The 26,958-nt window shown below is 31.6% G+C and overlaps 1 protein-coding gene across 5 annotated transcripts in view; it reads right to left on the bottom strand.

Moving 5' to 3' along the window:
- The window catches only part of LOC142330773 (uncharacterized), a 507,371-nt gene that overhangs the window by 333,514 nt on the left and 146,899 nt on the right, over nucleotides 1-26,958 (bottom strand). For all 5 annotated transcript variants that reach the window (XM_075376224.1, XM_075376225.1, XM_075376226.1 and 2 more), the window contains exon 2: nucleotides 18,082-18,407. The gene's annotated coding sequence lies outside the window, so the exon portion shown is untranslated. The remainder of the gene's footprint in view (nucleotides 1-18,081; nucleotides 18,408-26,958) is intronic.

The raw sequence follows: 26,958 nt of genomic DNA on the forward strand, positions 1-26,958 counted from the left end.
GAGTAACGTCACATACTGCACGAATATCGATGGCAGCTGTACGCCGATTGTTTGGACAACGTGTCATTTCAAGAAACTGTGACATTAGATGGCCTCCCAGATCGCCTGATCTCTCAGCTTGCGATTACTTTTTGTGGCGTCACCTTAAAAGCAAAGTGTTCCACAGTAGACCTGCAACAACGGAAGAACTGAAAGCAAAGATGCGAGAAGCGATTGCGGAAATTCCAGTTGAGATGTTACGTCAAACTATGAACAATTTAACGAAGAGATTTCGTGAGTGTTTACGTACAAGTGGAGGTCACCTGGAAGATGTCATCTTTAAAAAATAAACTAAAATGTATGTATCCTAAAATGGCAACATTTGTACAATTACATGAAATAAAATTCATTTTCTAAAAAAAAATTTTCATTAACGTTTTTTAATTTTTTAATTTTCCCGTTTCTTTGAATCACTCTGTATTTTGGCAATTCTAAAATTTCCTATGACATAAAAAAAAATAAACATCAAATTTCTTTTGTTTTACCAACAATAACCTAATCCTTTTTATCTAGCTTACGATTTAAATAGTTAAAGTCCTACAACTGCGTTATCAGCTTTTTTTTTAAAAACAAATCACCATAATTAGATAAATAGTTTAAACTGACAAAACATTTAATCACTATTTGCCTGAAAAGTATTTTAATGGAAGATAAAATTATTTGATAAGATTGATAAGTGGTTTATACTGTAGTTGGCGAGACTACACTTAAATGTAATGAATGATCGGTCATAGCTGATCAACCGGAATACAGGCTTTATTAGATAAGAAATCGAACTTTAATAATAAAATTAATTAATGTCATCCTAATGAGATAATAAATACAAAATTTTAATTAATTTAATTTAAAAAAAAAGGTATTTAAAATTCACACAATTCAGGACGAATAATGGTGATTAAAAATATATATTTTATCGATGACCTTAACAATTGTTAATAATAGATCATCATATCTTTTATACGTTTTCTTTATTAACAAAAAATTTTTAAAAATGAAATTTTACAGCATAAATTCATATATTTAAATAGGTTAACGATCTTAAAGTCATATTTTTTTTTTTAAATACAAATAAAATAATAATGTAGATTGTGAATATAAATCACAAATAATAATAATAACAATAAACTAATAGTAAAACGAAAAAACCTTTGAACCGAACTTTAAAATAGATAAAAGATATAATATAAATCGTCATAGAGGCTCGTTTAGGAAAACTGAAACGACACAAAGCATTATCGCATTCGTTTACTATAATAAAACGAGAAATATTAAAATTTAAACTTAAGCGACTAAACCGGTGAATATTCATGCAGGTCAACTTGCGGTTCCACAAAGGTTTTTGTAGAACGGAATACAGTTACATTAAATTTAAACGGATTATTTTCTTTAACAAAAACAAATCTGATAAGAAAATATCTGAATCTTGGAATAAAAAATAAATAAATATTTAACCTAAAGAATATCCCAAGAAAAAAACGTAAAAAATTTCTAGAAGTAAACTGCAAATGAAAATAAAGAAAATAAATCGTATAAATATGGTCCGGAAAAGCTTTGTTTTCAAGTAATAGCTTTGCGTTGATTTTCCGCTCAGAGGGTAAAATGAAGTCATACTAAAAGTCCTAGAGGAATAAATTTGATGTTTCTTATAATTTTTGACCTGTAAAATTGAAGAACAGCATCTCTATTAATGTTTGAAAAAATTATGGTAAAACACAAAAAGGTAAGACACAAAATCACATATTATTTTTTTGAAGTACAACAGCTTCATCAAATTGTCAGTAAATCTTTAAAAAAAATTTATAGAGAATTTGATTCAACGAAAATCAATATAATTAACTTCAATGAGCAAAGAGTTAAAAAAAATTAAATTTACCAAAAACAATACAGAACGAAACGCGGTATAAAAACAATGTTTTACAATGAAACAAGAATCACTTCGATATTGGAAAATAACTAGAAACAGTAATCAATTGTTAAAAATAAATAAAAACAAAAATTAAATATACGATATTTTAATAAAATTATGTAATCTTTTTTTTTATACAATTAAATATCTACAATCTATTCCCTCGGTCCAATAAATAAATGTAACGAATATAATTGACTTTAAAGGAGAAAAAACAAAACGGTAATTAATTCCTTTGCAATTTTATTCAAGCTGAATCAGCTGTCGATGGAAGATAATAACAATAAATTATTTTTTTGTAGCGTGAGGAAACAATATAATGCGTGAACGGGATTCGAACCCACAAACTCCGGACGAGAGGCTACCAAATCCGGCAAGATCATTTGTTGATATGTACAGAAAGAAAAATTCGATGCATATTCTTCAGTTTTCAAATTAAGAAAAAAAATGTAAACATAGTCTACATGTTCGGTCGATGTAATATCGATTTTTTTTTTTTTTAGAATTTTAAAATCCTCACAAATTTTATTGCAAAACTTTAATTCTTTACCGGCAATATAACTGTATATCAAATCTAAAAAATCTTAATTTGTGATATCAATATTTTATGTCAATAATAATTTACTTAAAAATCTGATGTGGATACCACATGTGACTTCCTTGTAAGCCTATTAAATTACATATACACTTTTAAAAAAAAAAAAAAAATGAAAGTACATAAAATTTTATTTGACAAATAACTTCTGATCTTTTTGTTTTTTTGTCAATAATGAATTATTATTTATTGTAATTTTTTTCACAATGAGAGGTTAATAATTATTAACAAATCAATATATTTAAATTAAAAAGAAAAAAGTTAAAAAAAAGGGTGATCAAGTCTGATTCGAACCGATGTGCCTTCCCCTTGTAAGATCCAAATATTTCATTAATTAAAATTATATCTGCCTATAACTCTGGAACCAATGAAAATACGTATCACTTATGAGATATCGTTGAAAAGTTCTCAATGACGGTTTATTATTCCAGTTAAGAAAAGTTCAAATCCAATTTTTATTTTTTTATTTTAGGCTTTTTGGAAATTTTTGGTCAAATTGGATTACAAACAAAAGGGGAGGTGCACAACTAGATGTTCCAACAGTCCTAAATACAAAATTTCAACATCCTACGGCTAATCGTTTTTGAGTTACGCTAATCGTTAGCTGAAACTAGTCAAAATGGATTCAGGGATGGTCAAAATGGATAATTCCGTTGAAATCAGAAAACCGACATTTTTCACAATACTTCCTTTATTTCGTACAGGAAAGTAAAAATAAAAGTATTTAATATATTTCAGAAGGATGTCTGTCAAATTTATTTTTATAATTTGTATGTAAATTATTTAAAATCGTCTCACTTTTCCGATTCAGTTTGTGGGTTTTATTTCTAATTAAAGTTGAACTTCTCAAATTTGTGTTTAATTTACATTGACGTTTTTAGATAAATTTTCTAAGAATTAAATTATATACAAAGTTAACTAGAAATTTTTATTTTTTATTGGTAAATTAAAAATAAATTATTATTGTAAACCTAAAAAAGTTTATTTTGTGACAAAATCTTTGTTTTACCCAGTTTTTCTTCATACCTAAGTAAGCTGGAGGTCCGGGAACATTTTTGATCAATTTCTTAGACCAATAACCATATGGAACCACCAAATTTACCATTCAATTTTTATCCCAAGAATTTTAGTAGGTCCCCACGGCTTAATTTTGCAAAGGGAGCAGTAAGTAAAGCTAAATGTTTCGCGAGCTGAAACTGTTAATAAACCGTTTTCTGAACTACGTCTACATGAACTTTTTTTCTTATATATATACGTATGTGTATATATATATACACATACACACTTTTTTTTTAAGAATATGCGCTGAAATAAGGTAGATTTCTTATGAAATCTACCTACTGTAATGGGTACCATGATTCGAATTCCAGAAAATTTCTACATATCTTCGCGTTTCACATCCCCCAGACCCCAAAACCACCATCAGTTCAAAAGTTTATTCATACATATATATATATATATATATATATATATTTCACTTTCTTGTGGACATAATAACTACCGTAATTTTGGGCTAATCACTTTCAAATTGATACATAAAATATATCGACCCAAAATCTCAGTCGAGTTCGTTAATGAGCAAAATTGGACCATGAGGGTGGAAATAGGGCTTTTAAAAAAGCTACAACTTTCTTATTAAGTAAAATATCGAATTCGTTTAAAATTCCTACTATTCTTTGGATAAAGGCCTAAAACCTAGCTAAGTAAAGTTTTTTGATATCACCAACCATTGAACCAAGGGGGTGAAAAAAAAAGAACTTTCGAAGACAAAAAAAAAAACCACCCTTAATAGGCACAGTATCGAATCGGTTTAAAGCGGTCGTTAGTCACCTAAACATTACCTAAAAATTTTCTCAGAAACAATTTTTAATATGACCAACCCTTACAGCAAGGGATGACCAAATTGTTACTGGGATTGTAAGATGGGGCTTGTCGTATGCTAAACATGTGAAAAAGTTTTTGCATGCAACCATTGTCGTATTGAGTAAATTTGAATTTTTTCTTAACGTTAAGTTGAAAATCTTTTTTACCTCTTACTTTTTTTCCGGTTTAGTCTCCGGGAATCACTGTCAGGTATTACTTCATAGGATGAATAAGGATACGTATGAATGTAGACTTGTATAGTCTCAGATCGACCAACTCTGAGATGTATGGTTAATTGAAATCCAACCGCCAAAGAACACCGGTATCCACGATCTAGTACTCAAATCCGTATAAAAATAAGTACCTTTACTAGGATTTGAACGTTGGAACTCTCAACTTCGTAATCAGCTGATTTGGGAAGAAACGTTCACCACTAGACCAACCCGGTGGGTTTATCTCGTACTTAACACCGGTGAAATCTACCTCCGCCATCCGGCGTGCCGAAAGGGATTTTTTCTTCGTGTAGCACTTGTACATCGTTTTTTATAACAATTAAAAAAGTAGCTGTAAATTAAATTTAATTACCCGATCCGATGATGAAAGCTAAATTTTAAATATTTATAATTTAAAAAAACTAAAACGTACTAATAACAGTTTTAATTTCATTTATACTTAAAACACATAAATACATACACAGTCACACACAGTCTCAAAATTGTAATTTTTTTTCTAATGCGAAAGATCATGTAATTAATTATTCCTAATCTAACACCGAAGGTCTGTATACAGATTATAGTAAAGGACTGGAATTTTATTCAACCAACGACCCGACTACAGATTAATTAACAGCTAGCTCTATTACGATGCAATTTGCCAAAGCCTGTTTTGAAGCGGCAGTTAAAAAAAAAAGTTATAAAAATACCGCACATCATTAAAAAAAATTAAAAACGTTTTAATGTTTTCTGGTATGAAGTCGAAAAAAGTCCTTGACTCGTTTTTTAATGGTCATACCCGAACTACACTCTTTATAAAATACGTACACATAACGAATTAACACATACGCGCGCGCGAGCGAGCGCGTTAACCGAACAAAGTAGGAGGCAATCGTATACCGTGTTCGTTCTTGACATCAAAAGTAAAGATAGTACAGAACAAAAACGCTGGAGGGGTGATTATATACAGAGAGGACGACAGAATATGCCAATCCGGCAGAACGATTTGAAAAGACGAAAGAAGAAAAAAAAGGAAGGAAGTTAGAAGATAAAGATAAAGCGAACAAGAGCGAGAAGGGAATAAAAAAAGTATTGTACAATAATGTTAAAAAGAGATAAAGAATAAATTCTCCTCCCCCCTCTTCACAACGTATAGAACGATCACCGTAACGCCAGAATATTAAGAGGGGAAAGAAGACAGAGATAGAACTCGAATTCTAACAGTCCCCTACTATTAACTAAAGAAATGATTTGCAGTAGCGCGTTACTTATCGTAACACGTGGCCGAGACGCGGTTCACAAATAAGCGACTAAAATTCTCTCATTATAATATTATTAAAAATAATGATGGTAAAAAAAATTATACGGATACAGTTACGTTACAATTATACAGTAAAATAATAACTATTAAAGTTATTGTATGAGACAGCATTTTATTTTATGTAAGGTGCACTTCAAACACGTAATTTTATCTTTCCCGCATTAAAAAAAAAATAGCATTATGTCATACTGAATTAATGATAACAGAATCTGTGCAATTAGTAAATATTCCGATAACAAAAATGAAACTACAGAAATTCCATCCGTGAAAGAAAATGACGGCGAGAATAGTCTATTACGCATTCTACTATGCATATACAATGTCCCACAACTTTCCATATATAGGAAAAATAAACCTTTTTTTTCTTTTTATGAACGCCATGGTGCATCAGGAAAAGATACAAAACATTTATAAATCATCTTCAGGAATACAAGAAAAAAAAAACTTTTTTGTGTATGAAAACTTATTGGATTACGTGTTCTTCAACAATGGACGACAAGCACAGAAATTTATTTTCTAAACAATGGTAATTACGAGGTGTAAGAGAAAACTAATGAGACTGACTTTTTACTTAACTGACTTTTTCAAATCACAACATTATCCCATTCAAAGTAGTCCCCTTGGGCAGCTATACACCGGCGGAGTCGTTCCCACTCCTGGTAGCAGCGCTGGAAGGCTTCAACTTATAGGCCTTTTAACTGGTCGGTCACAGTCTTTTGAATGTTCTCAGAGTTCCCAAATGACGTCCTTTTAAGACATGTTTCAATTTCAGGAAAAGGAAAAATCACAAGGACTCAAATCAGGTGAAGAGGGAGTTGAGAAACCGTAGGAATGCGTTTTGAGGTCAAAAATCCCCTGATGGAAATGGCCGTGTGACACGGGGCATTGTCATGATAAAAAGCATATCAGCACGGTTTTGATCTTTGATTTGCTCATTAGACATTTTTTCGGTCGAGGAGATGACGGAGTGTGCCACTCTTCGCTTTGCCGCTTTGTTTCAGGATCGTACTCGAATATCCAGGATTCATCACCTGTGATCATACGATTCAAGAATTTTTGATCGTTGTTAATCATCTCAAGAAGATCAACGCACACGTTTCTTCGATTGTCCTTCTGTTCCGTTGTGACGTTTTCCGTCACCGATTTCGGACAAACCTTTCGCATGTCCAAATCGTGTCAAAATTTGATGTACGGTTAAGTGTTTAAATTTAACTGTTCACTCATCATCGTTATTGTTAAACGACGGTCTGATCTCACAAGAACCCTCACACGCTCAACGTTTTCGTCAGATTTTGAAGTTTAAGGTCTCCGTGAGCGAGGTTGATCTTTAACGTGTTGTCGGCATTCCAAAAATGATTTGTGCCAGCGGAAAACTTAAGCTCATGATAAATAATGTACCCCATAGGCCTGTTTCAACTTTTCAAAGGTCACACTCGCGGATTCCCCAAGTTTAATACAAAACTTGATCGCACAACGTCGCTCTAAATTCCGATGCTCCATTTTCGTAACACAATTAAAATACAACTGCACTGATGTCGCTGTCAAAAATAATGTGTTGGCTGAACGGAGTTGAAACTCGTACTGAGTATGTGGAAGGGATTAACAAACCGGTCTAGCAATGACCGGTAAACACAGCGTTGCCAGATCGCCCGCAGTGTTACCAATCTCATTACTTTTCTCACACACCTCGTATGTAGAGCATATTATATAAATAGAAATGGTTTTCATAAAAAAATATTTTTTTTTTCTATCTAAGGAAACTTTATCTATGTATGGGATACTGTATATCGCAGGCAAATACTATAAACAGGAAATTTTTTTTTGTCTTCGGTCATTTGACCGGTTTATGCAGCTCTCCAAGGAAATTAATCATTCAAATACCGACCGAATTGGCAACTTTAAACCGAACCGCTAAAGACTAAATGAGACATGAACATTTTATGAATGAAAGGAAAAATAAAAACGTAAATAAAATTAAATTCTGTATTACATTATCAAAATTTTAAATATTTATCATATTTTTAGATGTTCGAAGTGATCACCTGTCCAGCGATCCGCATTTGTGCTAGAGTCGATCGTATCGTGAGTCACCTGACGCAAAACGGTATCTAAGCAACGTTTCGACAACGTTGTCATACGTCGATTTATTGTTGAATATATGGTTTCACTTGATGCATAAACCATCAAATAGTACCGAAAGAAAAAAAAAACGCAACTAGAGAAATCTCGGAAACGTGAAGCAACTACGAAATGCTGACAATTCGTTCTGAAGTAAAAGCGTGTGCTTTGAATCGTTTCATGCGAGACACGTTGCTTACTGGAAGAAGCCGTACTGTTTTTCTCCCATGTTAACTGGGCGTAGAATTATCAGTAAACTATAATGGTTCGTTTCAGTATTGGCAGTCCGCTTAAAAAATATCGGTTCTGCTTTACAATTACCAAAAACAGGCGGAGCTGGAACTAGAATAAAATTGTTAATAGGAACCAAACAAATCTGAATGCATACATTTCAATTTAATTCTGTAAACAAGAAAATCAAAATACAAATATTTTTATAATCGAAACAAGAGATAGATAATAAAAATTAAAAAGCACGACAGCCAAAAACTATTGCTCTTTAATATGCGGGTGACAATTATGTATTTGTATATAATTTTTTTTTTAATTCTTAAATTATAACACATATAGCCTACATATGGCCATACATATACATATAGCATACATATAGCCTATGACATTCCCGGTAACGAAAGGATTCCAACGCGGGGTCATACACTAAATCGGTTCAGCCGTTGAGCTGCTACCTTGGTAGACACATACATACACCCTGAATACATTACACTCGTTTTTCGGCAGTCGTGGAAAAATATGCAACCGGACTGGGGTAATCTTGAGTTTGAAGTTTTAACAGATTGAATGCTTTAAGGTAACTTCCAGCTGTCGATTAGGAGCGCAGTTTGTATTTTCTAACTGTTTTATACATACTGATAGGAATATTATAGAAAGAAAACTGTGAAACATTTTTTTACGCAAGAACTATCGCATGAAAATAAACAAGAAGAAAATAAAAGTAATGAAATGTAGTAGAAATAACAAAGATGGACCACTGAATGTGAAAATAGGAGGAGAAAAGATTACGGAGGTAGAAGAATTTTGTTATTTGGGAAGTAGAATTACTAAAGATGGACGAAGCACGAGGGATATAAAATGCCGAATAGCACAAGCGAAACGAGCCTTCAGTAAGAAATATAATTTGTTTACATCAAAAATTAATTTAAATGTCAGGAAAAGATTTTTGAAAGTATATGTTTGGAGTGTCGCTTTATATGGAAGTGAAACTTGGACGATCGGAGTATCTGAAAAGAAAAGATTAGAAGCTTTTGAAATGCGGTGCTATAGGAGAATGTTAGAAATCAGATGGGTGGATAAAGTGACAAATGAAGAGGTATTGCGAGAAATAGATGAAGAAAGAAGCATTTGGAAAAATATAGTTAAAAGAAGAGACAGACTTATAGGCCACATACTAAGGCATCCTGGAATAGTCGCTTTAATATTGGAAGGATAGGTAGAAGGGAAAAATTGTGTAGGTAGGCCACGTTTAAAAATATGTAAAACAAATTGTTAGGGATGTAGGATGTAGAGGGTATACTGAAATGAAACGACTAGCACTAGATAGGGAATCTTGGAGAGCTGCATCAAACCAGTCAAATGACTGAAGACAAAAAAAAAGGAATATTCTAAATTTTTAGTGAGGAGTCAAATAATTTATTTCTTTTATTACAAGTATTATTTCATTATTTTTAGGTATAATTTTGAACCGCTGGAGACCGCGTTCATAAAATTTTTATTTCCCTTAATTCTACTGTTCTCTCTTATTTTATATTCCTTAATCATTTCATTGTAACATGTCTCTTTACTTTTTCGTATCACTGGATCTTAAATTCGCGATGATTTTTTTTTTTATTTTTGTCCCGAAAACCTTCAAACTTGCCGTTTTTCTCCTTAAAAAGTTTCCTACACAGTATTTTCTTAAAGAAAATTTACTTTTTTTCTTAAGTTTTTATGATTTTTGAGAACCAAATTATTTCGGAATTTCTAATTTTAAACAATTTAAATATTTTCTATTTCAATCTATTTTTTTACCATTCTTGAAAGAAACCTGTAAAACATTAATTTGTTTTTCCATTGGAAAGTTTTTCGAAATTATTTTTTATTTTTCAGGTTTCTTTCTTTTTTACGGGTTATAAAATTTTTCTTGTGAATACCTTTGAAGAAGATGCTTTCGGGTGACCGAGTTCTTCGACCAGATAATAAAAGCAGTCCACGCTTTCTGACCGCCGGAATCGCAACACGCACAATTTATTACTATTCAACTAGGTTAGGTTAAGTTATTTTTTTTTATTGATAATTGGGGGCGTCTACTGCAGAAGTACCACTTTTGGATTTTTTCCCCTAAAGATTTCTGTATACTTCAATTTCTCATTTGAGATATTTTTTCTCTCAAATCTTATTTAGCTCTTACAAGCAAATTAATTTCAGTTTTATTTTTTTGTCAACAATTCGAATACATTGTTTGTCGATCTATTTTTGTCCATAACTTTTTTTTATTTTCAGAGATTCATTCTTCTATAAAGCGCTTGCTACTGAATCGTTTGATGTGAGACACGTTGCTCCGTCTTATTGGAAGAACGCGTACTTACTCTTTTTTAGCGATCTGTTAACTGAGGGTAGAATTCTTCGAAAACTGTATTGATACGCTTCAATATTCACAGTACGCTTAACAAATTTTGGTCCTGTTGTACAATTATCATTCGTTTTTTTTAAACAAGGAGAATTAATAAAAGGTTTTGTTCTCTAAGGAACATCCTAAAATTTTCCTTAAAAAATTATTTTTTTCTATTTCTCCTTAAGTGATTACATTTAAACGTATCGATGTGTAAAAATCTTTTATTTTTGAGTTTATGAAAAATACATTTTCTGTAGTACCGCTTTAGTTATTACGTAAGTTTTCTCCTTTTTTTCATTCCTTTTACGAATTGCCATATTTTCGGATTGTTTTTCCTAAATATTAAAATTTTAATTTTAATTTTTCCAAGTATTGTATATTTGTTATGAATTTAGTTTTTTTTTCTATTGAGATTTGTAATTTCCCGCTAATTATTGAGAAAATTAAGTTTCTGTTTAAGCCGACTCCATGCTTTAGATTAAAAGTTCCAAATCAACAACAGCTACAAAATTAAGTTTAATTACTTTTGTTGTCGCGCCTGTAATTATGTTTAATTATTTTTTTCTACAACCGTGTTCAAAATAATTAGTGGCAGTTCTCTCCTTATCAGAATAGTCTTGATCAAAAAAATTAAAAAAATGTATTTAATTATAAATACGCGCGCGCACACACACACACGAGATGTGTAAATAAAGTAATGAGACTAGTTTTTTTTTTGGCAGCCGAAGTGGTAACACTATAGAGTTACAAGTAAACATATGGTTATATCAACAGCTGATTTATATTAGGTATTAATATTTTTAGTCTATTATTGCCACGTGAGACGTAAACAAACTTTAGTGAAACGAATTTTTGTTGTAAGATACAAAAATGAGTGATAATATTTATGAGCAACGTTGTGCAATCAAGTTTTGTATTAAACTCGGTGAAAATCTTACTGAAACTTTTTCAAAATTGAAAAGGGCGTATGGAGATGACATTTGTCACGAGCCCAAATTTTTAGGTGGTTTAAACCATTTTCAGATGGTCGGGAATCAGTTGCGGACGATCCACGCTCTGAAAAACCGTTAACGTTAAAAAATGACGACAATGTTGATCGAATCACACTTGATACAGTAAGACCGTCGATTAACTGTCAGAATGATTGCAAAGCAATTGAATCTGAACCGTACCACAGTCCAACAAATTTTGAGAAAGGAATTGGACATGATAAAAGTTTGCGCAAAACTGGTCCCAAAAAACCTCACTGTTGAAAAGGAAAACAACAGGGTGGAAGTATGCCGCGATCTTCTAGGGCGAATTAAAACCGATCCTGATTTTCTAAAAAAATGTTATTACTTGGATGAATCTTGGATATTTGAGTAAGACCCAGAAACAAAACGCCAGAGCAAAGGATGGCACACTTTAAACTCACCACGTCCCAAAAAAGCAAAAATGAACAAATCAAAACCATGCTAATTTGTTTCTTTGGTAGTAATGGCATAGTCTATAAGGAGTTTCTGCCTACAGGATAGACTATAAATCAATATGTTTACCGAGAAATTCTTGAAAAACGGCGGAACAGAATTGCCCGCGTGAGACCAGCCATCAAAGACAACTGCGCTTTCAATTAATGTGTTTTTAACAAAGGAGCCCACTCCTGTAGTTCCTCAACCACCTGAGTCCCTACGACTTTTTCCTGTTCCCGACTTTAAAAAAATACCTCAAAGGACACAATCCAACTCAAAGAAACAGTAGAAAACAAAAACAAAAAAACTTTAACCGACCATCTGAAGGATATTCCGGTTTCTGAGTCCTGACACTGCTATGAAGAGTGGAAAACCCGTTTAAAGCGTTGCGTGGTTTCCTAAGGGAACTATTTCGAAGGTATAGAGTTTATGTATAATTGGATTATAAAAAAAACGTATTCCTGGTCTTACCGCGTATTACTTTTTATATACTATTTCCTCAGTATATCTACTGTGATGATCGTTTAAAAACTGAAATGCGTATATAGTTTTCGATTTTAATAAAAATTTTTTGTAAATGATTTTTGAGTGTTGTAATGTTTCCTGTTTTATTACAATAAACTTCCTATTATATAAAATCCAAATTTAAAAAAAAAAATTACCGATTGCTATTAGCTGCCAAAAACTAAAACGTTGTAAAAAACTTAGATAAGTCAAACATAAAAACAGTATCACCATTCTAAAAAAATAATTACGATTATTCTGAAATACGTTATCCTCCAACCAAGAAAAACAAAACTATTTTGTATGTATTTTTACTATTCACATGTAACCTCGGCATTTGTAATTAAGATAATCTACTGTGGTACATGCGTAATGATATAAATTAAACGATATCAAAGAAAATAAAAGAATGACATGAAGCCGTATTAAAACAATCTCATTGTAATATAATATCTAAAGCAAAACAAGAGAAAAGGGTCACCAGATAACTGAGGCGCGCTCATCCCTGCAGAATACGATAACTTGTTTAACCTTGTATTTTAGCAGTAGCAACCGAACCGTACCTGACTATACATATTTACACGTTTCATAACTTTATAATAATAATACGTAATCAGTCATACTTCAATAGGATGATAGTTTAAAGTATTGTTATTACAAATATACCTGTTTGAACTCCGTTAAAATATTCGTAATAAGATATAATAATCTTTAATCTAGCGTCGATTCTTTTTTTTTTTTTAAAAAAAGAAAGTTGCATTGATAGTCTTGTCGGAAGTTTTTTCCCGGATAATATTTATGTGGAAGATTTTTTAAATGAAAATAAACACGATAACGTAAACGAGTCGGAAGATTTTTTTTGTCACCGCATAGTGTTGTGTTGTTCAAGAACAACGTGTAGTTTGATACCATTCTGATATCGAAACTATTCTATCTAAAAAAAAATTGGTTCAAAAATTCAATTTTTCAATGAGCTGTAGTAAAAATCGGTACAAATCGCTTAACGTGATTTCTACGTATTTCTTTTTCTTATCTTTATCAAGACTTTTTTCTTTCTTATAAATTACTTTTTTTTATATTTCACACTTACTTCAAAGTATCAGTACTTGATTACTTTTTAACGTAGACCTGCCTATCGATATTTAAACTTAATATGAAAAAAAGTAAAAAAAAAAAAAGCTTTTTAATTCTTAATTCGATAGACAGATGACTTCGCAGATTAACTTTGCTGAGTGCTGCTAGTTTTTTGTTCGTGAACTTAAAATAAAAACTTGTTGCTTAGTTAATAAAAAATATTATCTAAATTACAGTTACGCAAACAACTGTTTTTTAATGGAAGAGAAAATATGATATTTTCTGTAAGAGCAAAATTATTTCATCGTGACAATATTATTAACATCAGCTGGATTTTCTTTGGCGATACCTTTTTCTATGAAAGACAAAGTTATATAATTAAAAGAATAAATCCTATTTGAAAAAACAAAAATTATTTATAAATAAATTAACATTTTATAAGTTTTATTAAATCTAATAACGTTCTAACTTCTTTAATTTAAACGCAGAATATAAAGCTCTGTACCGCTTTCAAAGTACTAAACTCGTTTCTTTTGATTAAGATTTAATCAGTTTTATTTAGATTATAAAACTACCGTATTAATAAAAAATAAATAAAAATAAGAAAAACCTTTCTGAAAAAATAATGTTTCAAGAATAAATTTGTATAAAAAGTTATTTATATTAATATAAACTTACAAAAGAACAGGAACAGTTAACCCCCCGACTATAACAATAATAGATATATTATTTAAAATGATTATGTTTTAAAAGCAGCTTACGAAGCATAATTAGGTGCAAAAATAATTTAAATTGGAAATTCTATTATTGAATTTGCTTTTTAACATTTTATAGTCTTTAAAATTTACGATAAATACACCCTTATAAACATATAATTCAAAAAAAAAAACGGGATAAATACGAAAAGGCTTTGTCAGGAAATGCACTTTTTTAGGTTTGGAATAAAATAACTTTATTAAAGAAACAAATAAAAAATTCTAGTTAACTTTGTAAAGAATTTAATTCTGATAAAATTGATGTACATAACATTTATTAAAGTTAAAAACAAATTTAGGAGGAGAAAAGATTATGGAGGTAGAAGAATTTTGTTATTTGGGAAGTAGAATTACTAAAGATGGACGAAGCAGGAGCGATATAAAATGCCGAATAGCATAAGCGAAACGAGCCTTCAGTCAGAAATATAATTTGTTTACATCAAAAATTAATTTAAATGTCAGGAAAAGATTTTTGAAAGTATATGTTTGGAGTGTCGCTTTATATGGAAGTGAAACTTGGACGATCGGAGTATCTGAAAAAAAAAGATTAGAAGCTTTTGAAATGCGGTGCTATAGGAGAATGTAAAAAATCAGATGGGTGGATAAAGTGACAAATGAAGAGGTATTACGGCAAATAGATGAAGAAAGAAGCATTTGGAAAAATATAGTTAAAAGAAGAGACAGACTTATAGGCCACATACTAAGGAATCCTGGAATATTCGCTTTAATATTGGAAGGACAGGTAGAAGGAAAAAATGGTGTAGGCAGGCCACGTTTGGAATATGTAAAACAAATGGTTAGGGGTGTAGGATGTATAGGTATATTGAAATGAAACGACTAGCACTAGATAGGGAACCTTGGAAAGCTGCATCAAACCAGTCAACTGACTGAAGACAAAAAAAAAAAACAAATTTCAGAAGTTCAACTGAATATATGTAAAGTAAATATACTAGTGGTTGAATTTTTCGTCAGTAAATGAGTAGAATTTGTCAGGAATAGTAGTATTACAATAAAAATCTGATGCGGGTCCATATATCTTCCTTGTACGCCTATTAAATTACTTATACACATTTTTAAAAGTATATAAAATTTTATCTCATTAATAACTTCTGATATTTTTTCAAATATTTTATTGTTATTATTGAATTATTATTTAATGTAATTTTTTTTTATAATGAGAGGTTTATAATTATCAATAAATCAATATATTTAAATTTAAAAAAAAAGTTTAAAAAAGGAAATGAAGTCTGATTCGAACCTAAGTGCCGTCCCCTTCTAAGGTCCAAATATTTAATTAATTAAAATTTTATTTGGCTATAACTCTGGAACCAACCAAAATAAGTACCACTTATGATATACGTTTAAAAGGTCTGAATGAGGACTTATTATTGCAGTTAAAAACAAGTCCAAAATTCAAATCGTATTTGGATTTTGTGGTTTTTTGGACACTTTTGGTTCAGTCGATTGCACTCAAAAGGGGAGGAGCACAACTAGTTACAACAGTTCTAAATCCAAAATTTCAACATCCTACGGCTAATTGATTTGAGTTATAGCCGAAACTAGTCAAAATGGACTCAGAGATGGTCAAAATGGATATTTCTGTTGAAATCTGAAAACCGAAATTTTTCGCTATCACAATACTTCCTTTACTTCGTACAAGGACGTAAAAAATATATGATTATATAATCTACGGATATCCGATATAGATAATTTATTGCCCTCCCTTCCAAGACAATTAAAAAATATATATTTTTTCATTCAGATGCTATAAAATAAAGTTAACTTCAAATTTTCCAGTTAATTTGTAATAATAAACCCACCGGGCTAGTCTAGTGGTGAACCCAAATCAGCTGATTTGGAAGTCGAGAGTTCCAGCGTTGAAGGCTTAGTAAAGTCAATTATCTTTATACAGATTTGAATACTAGATCGTGGATACCGGTGTTCTTTGGCGGTTGGGTTTCAATTAACCACACATCACAGGAACGGTCGAACTGAGACTATACAAGGTTACACTTCAGTTATAGTCATACATACCATCCTCCAATTACCGGAGGCTAAACAGGAAGAAGAAAAAAAAGGTAATTTGTAATAAATCTATTGCTAATAATTAATTCGATTGCAATTTAATAGTTAACGGAAACAATTTCTTTTTTTATCATAAATTATTTTATTATAAATTTATACGTACCGATAACATAACGGTATTGATTTCACAATTATATTCCATAAATAAATGTTATAACTGGATAGATAAAAATTATATAAAGAAAAAAAATATATATAAAAAGAACAGAAGTTATTGATCTTTTTACGAAATAAACGACGAGGGTCATTTAATAATTAAAGAGACAAACGGCAACAGCGGAAAAACTATTTAATAAAATATATTGAAATTATCTGACGTCAAAGTTGATATTCTGAAATAGAAAATATCTACCGCTAGAAAAAAAATTTCATAATTACAACCGGTTTTGCTTATTTCAACTATTTGATTGCATTTGAAAAAATGTACCGTGGAAGAACAGCGTGCTGCGATAAGATTTTTATTCTTTGAACATGTAAAACCAGATGTTAAAATTTGACATTCACTAACGGATGATTAAGCTATATGTTAAACGAGTATTAACTATGTAAAATTTTATAAATCGATCAAACAGTTTAAATCGGGCAGAAAAAGTGTTACTTATTTTCATCGTAACGAAAAACCAATTGGATTGACGGTTTTCGAATCGCATTAATGATTTTATTCGCATGGAAAAACCCAAAAACTAACGCAATCGTAGTGCAAATATCATCTAGCACTCTCCATTTTATTATCCATGAAAAGCTGAATGACCGCAAAAAGTGTTCGAAATGGGTTCCGAGACGTAACAAAATCACGAAGTAAAAAAAATTCACACTTATACGGAACGGAAGTTTTTAGTAAACGGTAACTTAATGTTTATTTTAGATCTCGTAATAACTGATCGGCACAAATATTTGGCTATATCCCAGCTTTAGCTTGATTTTCGACCTCATTGTACAAAGCGTACCACGAGACCCATTTTTGTTTTTTTTTTTTTGAAAACTATAAATTTTTATCCTTCTTGAAATAGCATTGTATAGAAAAGGGCCTACTTATTCTGAAGTAAACGATTTTCCAATAAATAAACCTTAAGCCCTAAAAAACAAGTAACCGAATGGGGACCAGTATTTAAAATATCAGTTTTTTAAGCTTTAATTTTCAAGGTTGAAAACCCAACTAAATCTCGTATTAATGTACACGACATGAGAAATTTAAAAAAAGGGGTTCCATAGCATGCGACTGTTTTGAGTTTTTTTTAAATTTCATATAATCTATTTCGAACGGAAAAGGATGTTAACTGTTGGAATAACGTTTAACATTTTCGGATTTATCAAAAATAATTTTTTTTTTTTAATGAAAGAGTGAGTAAAAAAAAAAAACTAACGTATCCTAAATAATTAGTTAAAACGGTATAAAATTATATCGTAGGAATTTTATAACATTGATCAACTATTAAATCGTAAAAATAATTATTTAAAGTAAAATGAAAAAAGTAAAGGTAATTAAATAATAATGAAATTTTCACTGTAATTAACTGATAATCATAATTATAATAACAATAATATCATTTTACCTGGGACTAATCTCAGTTCCAGCGTCACCCCATCTATTGGCCAGGTTGTTGCAAAGTTAGTATCCACCACGGCAACGAACAACACTTCACTTCGATATATATATATTTAATAAAATAAAATGTTGTAATAATTTATATATTGTGTAAAATAAAACTGCTTCGATAATGAAAATTGTCACTCGTGTAATAACAATGAGAGAAGTCGTGGAAGAGGAAGCGGCTGAATCTAGATGCAACGATGTACTTTGCGTTAACACAGATGAAGATGACACTTGGTACAGTCCACAATTGACTGCACGTTTAAAATACGGACACATGTGGAACCACTGTGAACAAAACAAAAAATATAAAATAAATAAATAAATTTTTAACTAAAAATAATAATAAAAAAAAAAAATTGAAATAAAAATAAAATTAAAAAAAATTAAATTGAAATCATAAAAAAAAATAAAATAACATTTTAATACAACCAATTAATCCTATTTCAAAAGAAATAAAATAAAATAAAAATTTAAACTAAAAAAAAACCGAGAAATTGGCGAAATTTAAGAACCATAATATATATATAATTTACTTTGATGATGCCCTTATCCAATATCACCGTAATGATAAAAAAAAAAAAACGAAAAGAATACAAAAGTAATGATTATTCACAAAACTCAAAGCAAAAAAAAACGTAAAATTACTGTAAAAACAAAAAAAAGAAATACAAAATTTATTTAACTCCCAAAAAAAAAAAAATCAAGCAACATAAACACTTAAAAAAAATCCCTTTCGGCACAGCGGAAGGCGGAGTTAAGAAAAAACTTCAAATTTACTCAATACGACAATGGTTGAATATGAGAAAAAGTTTAACATGTTAGCATACGACATCTTGTTACAATTCCAACAACATTTTTGTCATCCCTTGCCGTAAGGGTTGGGATGATCAAATCAAAAATTGTTACAGACAAAACTTTTAGGAAATGTTTAGAGGACTAACGACCACTTTCAACCGATTCGATACTGTACCTATTAAGGGAGGTATAATTTTGTTGTCTGCGGACCCTCATTTTTTCCACTTCCAGGACTAATGGTTAGTGATATCAAAAAATTTTACTTAGATAAGTTTTAGGAATAATAATTCCTAAGATAAATAATAGGAACTTTAGACGAATTTGATATTTTACTTAATAAAAATGTTATAACGATATTTTTTTTTTCGAAAAATCCTCCCTATTTCCTGATTCGATTTTGCCATGATTCCATGATTCGATTTTGCCAATTAACGAACATGACGTAGATTTTGGGTCGTTTATGCATCAATTTGAAAGTGATTAGCTCAAAATTACTGCAGTTATCATGCCCTCAAAAAAATGAAATATATATATAAATTTTTGAACTGATGGTGGTTTTGGGGTCTGGGGGATGTGATACGCGAAGATATGTCGACATTTTCCGGAATTCGAATCATGGTACCCATTATAATAGGTAGCTTTCTTATGAAATCTACCTAAAAGAACTATAAAAGGACAAAAAGTAGACAAAAGTATCATAAAAATAAAGACTTCTTAATTGAACAAAGTTCTACATAAGACAAACAGGGTACGAGTAGTTTTAAAAGATAGAATTTCATCATAGCAAACTAAAAATATAAACAAATATTGACAGAACAAATCACAAAAGAGATAGATAAAATCTTATTAAGACGAAAAATCTTCCGTTGGAGTTAAAATAAGTCCCCAAAAACTATATCGAACCGTTAAAATCCTCTAATAATTTCAATATGAGAAGAGGAATATCATCGTAGATTTATAACACTATATATAACGGAATATAATTTAGTATTCGGTTTCCTCTATCGAGTGTAAAATTAAACAAAAAAACGATGTATTTCTATGTATCGCGAGTTTAGGATGTACAATAATTAATAATTAGCAAATTAATGAAATTACAGTCGTACCATCAAGATAATCCTGAATTAAATGGTAAATATGTAGAAAATATTACGTATACAACTCTATTCAAAGTTTCAGTTACGTACGTGAAATATTTCAAAATTTGACTTCCGATTGGCTGTTGAAAATAAACCGGTTGCTATAGCAACACGATACATGCGCGATAGTCACGATCGTCGGGGCTATAATTGGTAAGCGAACAGATGTGGACGACGAGGGGGCGAATAAAGGACAACATTCATTCGTGACTGATGAACTCGTTAAATACGTAAAGAACAAATCGTGCGATAAAATGTCGTAGTCTGAACTTTCAAAAAAATTTAAATAAATTTTGAGACCGATGTTTTTCAAGGTCAAATTGAAATAAACAATCTCGAATGTACTTGTAAATTTGTCGTTCCTTTATATAAAACAACGCATGATGATAAAAAATTTTAATTGAACAATTTCCAACTATGAATAATTGAAATGTTGAATAATTCCAAATATTAATAAGTCGTAAACATACAGGTAGTTAGGTATATTGCAGTTAAAACCACCGGGTTGGTCTAGTGGTGAACGTGTCTTCCCAAATCAGATGATTTGGAAGTCGATGTTCCAACTTTCAAGTCCTAGTACAGCCAGTTATTTTTACACGGATTTGAATACTAGATCGTGGATTACCGGTGTTCTTTGGTGGTTGGGTTTCAATTAACCACACATCTCAGGAATGGACGAACTGAGACTATACACTTATACGTATCATCCTCTGAAGTATTATCTGAACGGTAGTTACCGGAGGCTAAACAGGAAAAGAAAGAAAAGTATATTGCAGTTATACTAGCGTCTTCAACATGGTAGTGTAATTCTGTCCTGTTATTTAATCGTAAAAAAAAAAAAACTGTTGAAATATTTAATTTTGCCATTAATATAATCAACCTTTTTTCGTATAAATGTATGAAGTAATGCGTATTTGTAGTTTGCCGTTTATTTATTTATTTTTTTATCGGCGTGAACAAAATTTTTTTTATCTCAGGAGATAAAAAAAACTGTATACGTTAAAACATTTTTTACTTTCCCGTCTAGATAGTGCTGTAGCATTAGAAGGAAAACTATTGTAATCGGTCCAATTTGGGCAAATGCGGTTTTACCGGATCTTGGTGTTTTGACACCTAAGGAACCCAAAAATCGGATGGAAATTTTTTTGATGTTAATGTTCATATGTACGTGTGTGTGTGTGTTCGGTTTCGACCTCCAAATCACCTTATATCTCCAGAAATACTGGAACGATTTCGACTTGGTCAAATTACTTCTATATATGGACCATGATACCATTAAATTTTCAACTTAAACGGTCAAGGAGGTGAGGCTGTAGAGCGAAGTCACCCTCAGAATCTTGAGATTTCGCCATATTTTTCTCAGACTGATCAGTTAACAATTCAAAAATAACAATATTTAAAAAAAATATTTTTGTAAAATCGAACCCCCACATCACAAAATGTTGCTATGGTCGTCTGCTATGTTGTGATGTCACAGGCGATCGGTAGAATTAAATAAATTAATAATATTTAGTGTAAAAAAGTAACTCGGTCTGACTAGTTCTTGAATTCGATCGCCCGGTTCACTTGATACTAGGTGTTAAGTCTCGCGGCTATACCAGTTGCCGACCGTACGGGCGAAATTATTCTATGTAAGCTGTGAAATTACATTAGTCTAGTTAGTGCTGAACGTCGGCGCTAGTACCTCTACACCATCGCGAATTAAAATACGTTATGCGAGCGCGCTTTAGTTGGAATCATTGAATTAAAAAAAAAAACGAAAAAATATTATATTTAAAGAAAATGTTAAATATGATAAATTAGGTTTTGCGTGCGTGCGTGCACGCGCGCGCGCGTGTGTGTGTGTTTGTGTGTGTAAGCCGTACATAAGAAACTACCCAGAGTTATAGGAATTTCCCGGAACGCAAAGGAAAAATTCTACAACCGTGTTGTCAGATTTTTATTCAAACATGTTCGTCTAATTCTTATATGTTACCTCGCTAAAGACCGGTTCGATTAAACGATTTTTAAAATACCTATGACGAATTTTGCAATGCGCTTTTCAGGATATGAATAGCGTTCGTTTCTTGAGAACAGGTTGGAATCATTAATAAAGCAATTATTTGCGATTATAACAATTTGACATTGATATAAAATTAAGGAGACGCGTAATGGAAATAAATTTATTGTACGAATTAAAAAAAAAAAAAGCGTGCGTGATAGGTAGTTCGATGCACGCCTTTTTAATTCAGTTTTTATGACGACACAGTAGCACGGAAAAGTTAAACGCCAAGTTATATGACGTTTAGTAGTATAATTTTAACATTTCAGTGTTGTTTTACTGCCGGTCTCGGTGGCGCGAGTGGTAGAGTCTCGGCCTTTCATCTAGAGGTGCCGGGTTCGAATCCCGGTCAGGAAAGAAATTTTCACACGCTACTAGTCAGTCATTCAGCTCATCCTCTAAAGCAATACCTAACGGTGGGCCCCGGAGGTTAAAAAAAATCAAAAAATAAGGTAATTTCTATTCAAATCTACTAACTTGTATTTGTATTTCTACGAGTATTAGTGTAAATCTAAATCAGTTTAGCAAAAATTTATTTTTCTAAATTACATGAATTACGAGCAAATGCATGTAAAAATCATGAGGTATGCGTAGCACAACGGTAATTTAAAATTTAATTACCGTACCTGATTTTAAATCATTTAATGTCTTTTTGTTTTTCGAAGTGAAGAACATAAGTTAACAGTAAAAAATGTTGTTTACTTATATTTTAATGATAACTTTTCTTTTCTAACGGTAGCTTTACAAAGTTAATTTTTAATATTAAATATCTGTAAGAGATGGATTTGACATGCAGTTAAACTGATTTAAATAACAACAGATGTATTACAACCGTTTAAACGTAGCAAAGGTTACAAGGTGAACCTGAATAAGTAACAAATAAATAGAAAAACAGTTTATACATTCAAATTTATTTACGTATATTTAAATTGTTTTCGAATATATAAAAATGTCATCATCCATAAAAAATAATTCGCTTGAAATAAATTCTAAAAAATCAAGCCCCGGATTAGAAATGGAAATTTCGAGTCGAAAAACAATTAATCTTCTCTAAAAAGAAATATATTTTTTGACAGCTTATTCTAACACGGTTTAATAGTGAACTAATCTAGGAGGACAAGATATAATCGTCACACAAAATATAATCAAAATAAAAGAAAGCAAATAATTTAAAAGACCCCCAACAATAAAAAAAATCTTCGTCTATCCAAACGATCATAAAAAATATAAATTAAATAAAATAGACAGAAGAAATAAAGCCATGAGCAACCATAAAAGAAACACAACCAACTAAACTCAATCTTAATTTTTCCTGTATAGCCTCCGGGAATTACAGTTCAGGTATTATTACTTCACAGGATGAATAAGGATGATATGTAAGAGTGTAAATGAAGTGTAGTCTTGTACATTCTCAGTTTGACCATTCCTGAGATGTATGGTTAATTGAAACCCAACCACCAAAGAACACCGGTATCCACGATCTAGTATTCAAATCCGTATAAAAGTAACTGCCTTTACTAGGATTTGAACGCTGGAACTCTCGACTTCCAAATCAGCTGATTCGGGAAGACGCGATCACCGCTAGACAAACCCGGTGGGTTACTAAACTCAATCTAGTTTAGTCAAACCAAACCTACATTTTTAATAATCAATCCAGAAGAAAGCGCAATGTGTATTGTGGTATCACGAGTGGAAATCGCCGATTACTTTAGAAGGGAATACCGACATTTTAAAAGTGAATACGGACGACCAGCAAGTGATAGCAAGAGTATCGTTGCGTGGTATGAAAAGTTTAAGGAGAGTGGAAGTGTACTCGACCTTCCGCGAACAGGGCGGCCATCCTTTAGTGAAGAGAAGGTTGAAGTTGCGCAGCAAACATTTCTATATAGCCCTTCCAAATCTACCCGTAGTTCATCTCGTGAACTAGGAATTCCCCGTTCAACAGTGCACAAAATTTTACACAAGAAATTAGGGTTGCTTGCGTATAAAATTCAGTTATTGGTACATCTACAGCATGACGGCCCTCGACGTGCTGCCTTTGCGACCGAAATTTTGCAAAGGATTGATAACGACAACGAGTAACTGCAGCGTGTGTTTTTTAGACGAGGTTACATTCCACATCTCAGAGGAAGTAAACAGGCTTAACGTGAGAATATGGGGCTCAAAAAATTCGTACTTTACCAAGGAAAAAATTAGAAATTTCTTAAAGCGAATATGTGGTGCGGTTTAATGCATAACCGAATCATCGATCCCTTTTTTTCATCGAGCAATCAATAACTTCTAACAACTACCTGGATATGCTGCGATACTTTGCTATATTTCAATTAAATGAGTTGCAACCTAGTGTGGTTTTTCAGCAGAATTGCGCACCACCACATTGGGATCACTAGATCGAGATTTTCGAAATAAATAATTTCACGGCAGATGACTGGGCGCGACGGTCCCACTTCCTGGCTACCACGATCACCAGAAATTACCCCCTTAGACTTAATCCTCTGGGGTTATGTTAAGAATAGAGTCAACGCAACAGCCTTACCTGATCTCGATACATTGAGACGGAGAATAACTGAAGCTGTTGTTAATGTTACCGAAAAGATGTTGCCCAACATATGGCGGGAAATTGATTATCGGTTGGACATTCTACGAGCAACAAAAGGCGCTTATGTTGAAGTTTATTGACATGATAAAAAAAATGATATTTTTTTCTTCCTTTTGCCACAAACCGCACTGCTGTAACTGTAATAGTTTTTTTGTAATCATGGAAAGACGTCTTGGATACACTGTTCTTTAAAATAACTCTTGGGAAATGCTATCAATAGGCTGAATTAGTGATTTTGAGGTTGATATAAGCTAAATAATACCAACATTAAACTACATAAAAACTAAATAAAGTCTATCACGTTTTCCCCAAATTCAAAAAAAAACATCCTAATCATTTGCATCAAATTAAAATTGAATGGCAGACTTGCGATAACGCCTCCTTTTCATTTAATAACTGCTAATTATCTTCTGTAGAAAGAATTTAAAATATTCACTAATTTGATAATATTTTGCATAATAGACACAAGTGTTATGCGCTCTATCTGACTGCAAAAATAAACATTTTAATCGTTCGATTTTACAAAATAAGCAAAATGAAGTTATAACAAAATAAATATATTTTATTTATGCTCTGCGTTTGTTCCAGAATTATGTAAAAGCTTGAGGAACTGCACTGGATGTTCAGATTCATAAATTAATCATTATTAAAACACATCTTTTAAACGCAGTCATAACCGCATTTATAAACCACACTTTTTCGTTATTAAAAAAAATAAATTGCGTTTATTCCCGCTAGAAAACCCCTTTTATAGTAGAAAAGCAGAAATCAGATTTCTTTATGATTAAACAACTATATGTAAACGCTTTATTTACTTATTTAAAAAAGAAGTATTGCATTATTTTACAGGTTACGCCAATCAAGTAAAAGTGGATAAAAGTAAAACTTTTGTAAAAATTAATGAAAAAAATTGCTTCTAATTTTGAATCCGGAATATAATAAACGAGGGCGGTCCAGAAAGTAACTTAAGTTTGTGCCTAGATGGGTGGGGATAGAGCCGCCATCTTGACGTCAAAACGTTTCTACACTCAGTACGCATCAGGCTGTCGTAGCATGTGGACTGTGATTTTTCTACTTTGTTCGTTTTGAATAACTGAAATGTGCGCATCAATAAGTAATCCTGCGAGTTGTGAGATGCGTTCAATGATTCAAAAAACCTCTAACCAATTGAAATTCATCGGAAACTTTGTGAGGTGTACGTAGATGGAATAATGAGTAAAGGTTGAGTGAGGCAGTAGAGAGCATTCAGTTTAAAAATGGCCGTACCAGTGTTCATGATGAGGACCGCAGTGGTCGGAGTAGCCTTGTGATTGATGAATTGACGATGAAAATCAACAATAAAATTCGTGAAAATTGCCGCTTTACAATTATGGAACTTTCGCTTCATTTTCCCTTTTCTTTCTTTCTTTTTCCTGTTTAGCCTCCGGTAACTACCGTTTAGATAATTCTTCAGAGGATGAATGAGGATGATATGTATGAGTGTGTAAATGAAGTGTAGTCTTGTACATTCTCAGTTCGACCATACCTGAGATGTGTGGTTAATTGAAACCCAACCACCAAAGAACACCGGTATCCACAATCTAGTATTCAAATCCGTGTAAAAATATCTGGCTTTACTAGGACTTGAACGCTGTAACTCTCGACTTCCAAATCAGCTGATTTGGAAAGACGCGTTAACCACTAGACCAACCCGGTGGGTTCGCTTCATTTCCCCTAAATTTCACGAAGTTTACTGTATCGGGAAAGCTTGGTTATCAAGGCTATCTTGGTGCAAGATGGGTGTCAAAAATCTAAGGCGGCAGATTTGTTTAGAAAAGGAATTGAATTGATTGTACATCGTTATGATAAAAGCCTCAATTTAAGTGGCGAATATGTAGAAAATTAGTTTAAGATTGTCCCTTTCAAATGTATATAATAATTTTTTTTTTTTATTTGGTTGGTTTTTTATTTCAAAACATAAGTTACTTTCTGGGCAGCTCTGTAGATGATAAAACTACTTTAATTTAATAGCCCTTTGAGTATTGAAAAAAAAAAAATAATAAAACTAGCTGTCGATGAAAAGTTTAGCAAGATTTTCCCAAACGATCGTTTTATTATTATTACTGTTCTCTCAATTATTAATTCATTTGCAACAAAGCTATTATCTCTAACTCCTACTTATTTTAAATAAAAAGTTAGTTTTAACGCTATTTTGGAGTCTTACAAATGATTTACAAAATTTAAATTTACACAATTTAGTAAAGCTTAGTGCGTTTGAACCAA

Source organism: Lycorma delicatula, chromosome 9, assembly GCF_047948215.1.
Source record: "Lycorma delicatula isolate Av1 chromosome 9, ASM4794821v1, whole genome shotgun sequence".
NCBI classification, from domain to species: domain Eukaryota; kingdom Metazoa; phylum Arthropoda; class Insecta; order Hemiptera; family Fulgoridae; genus Lycorma; species Lycorma delicatula.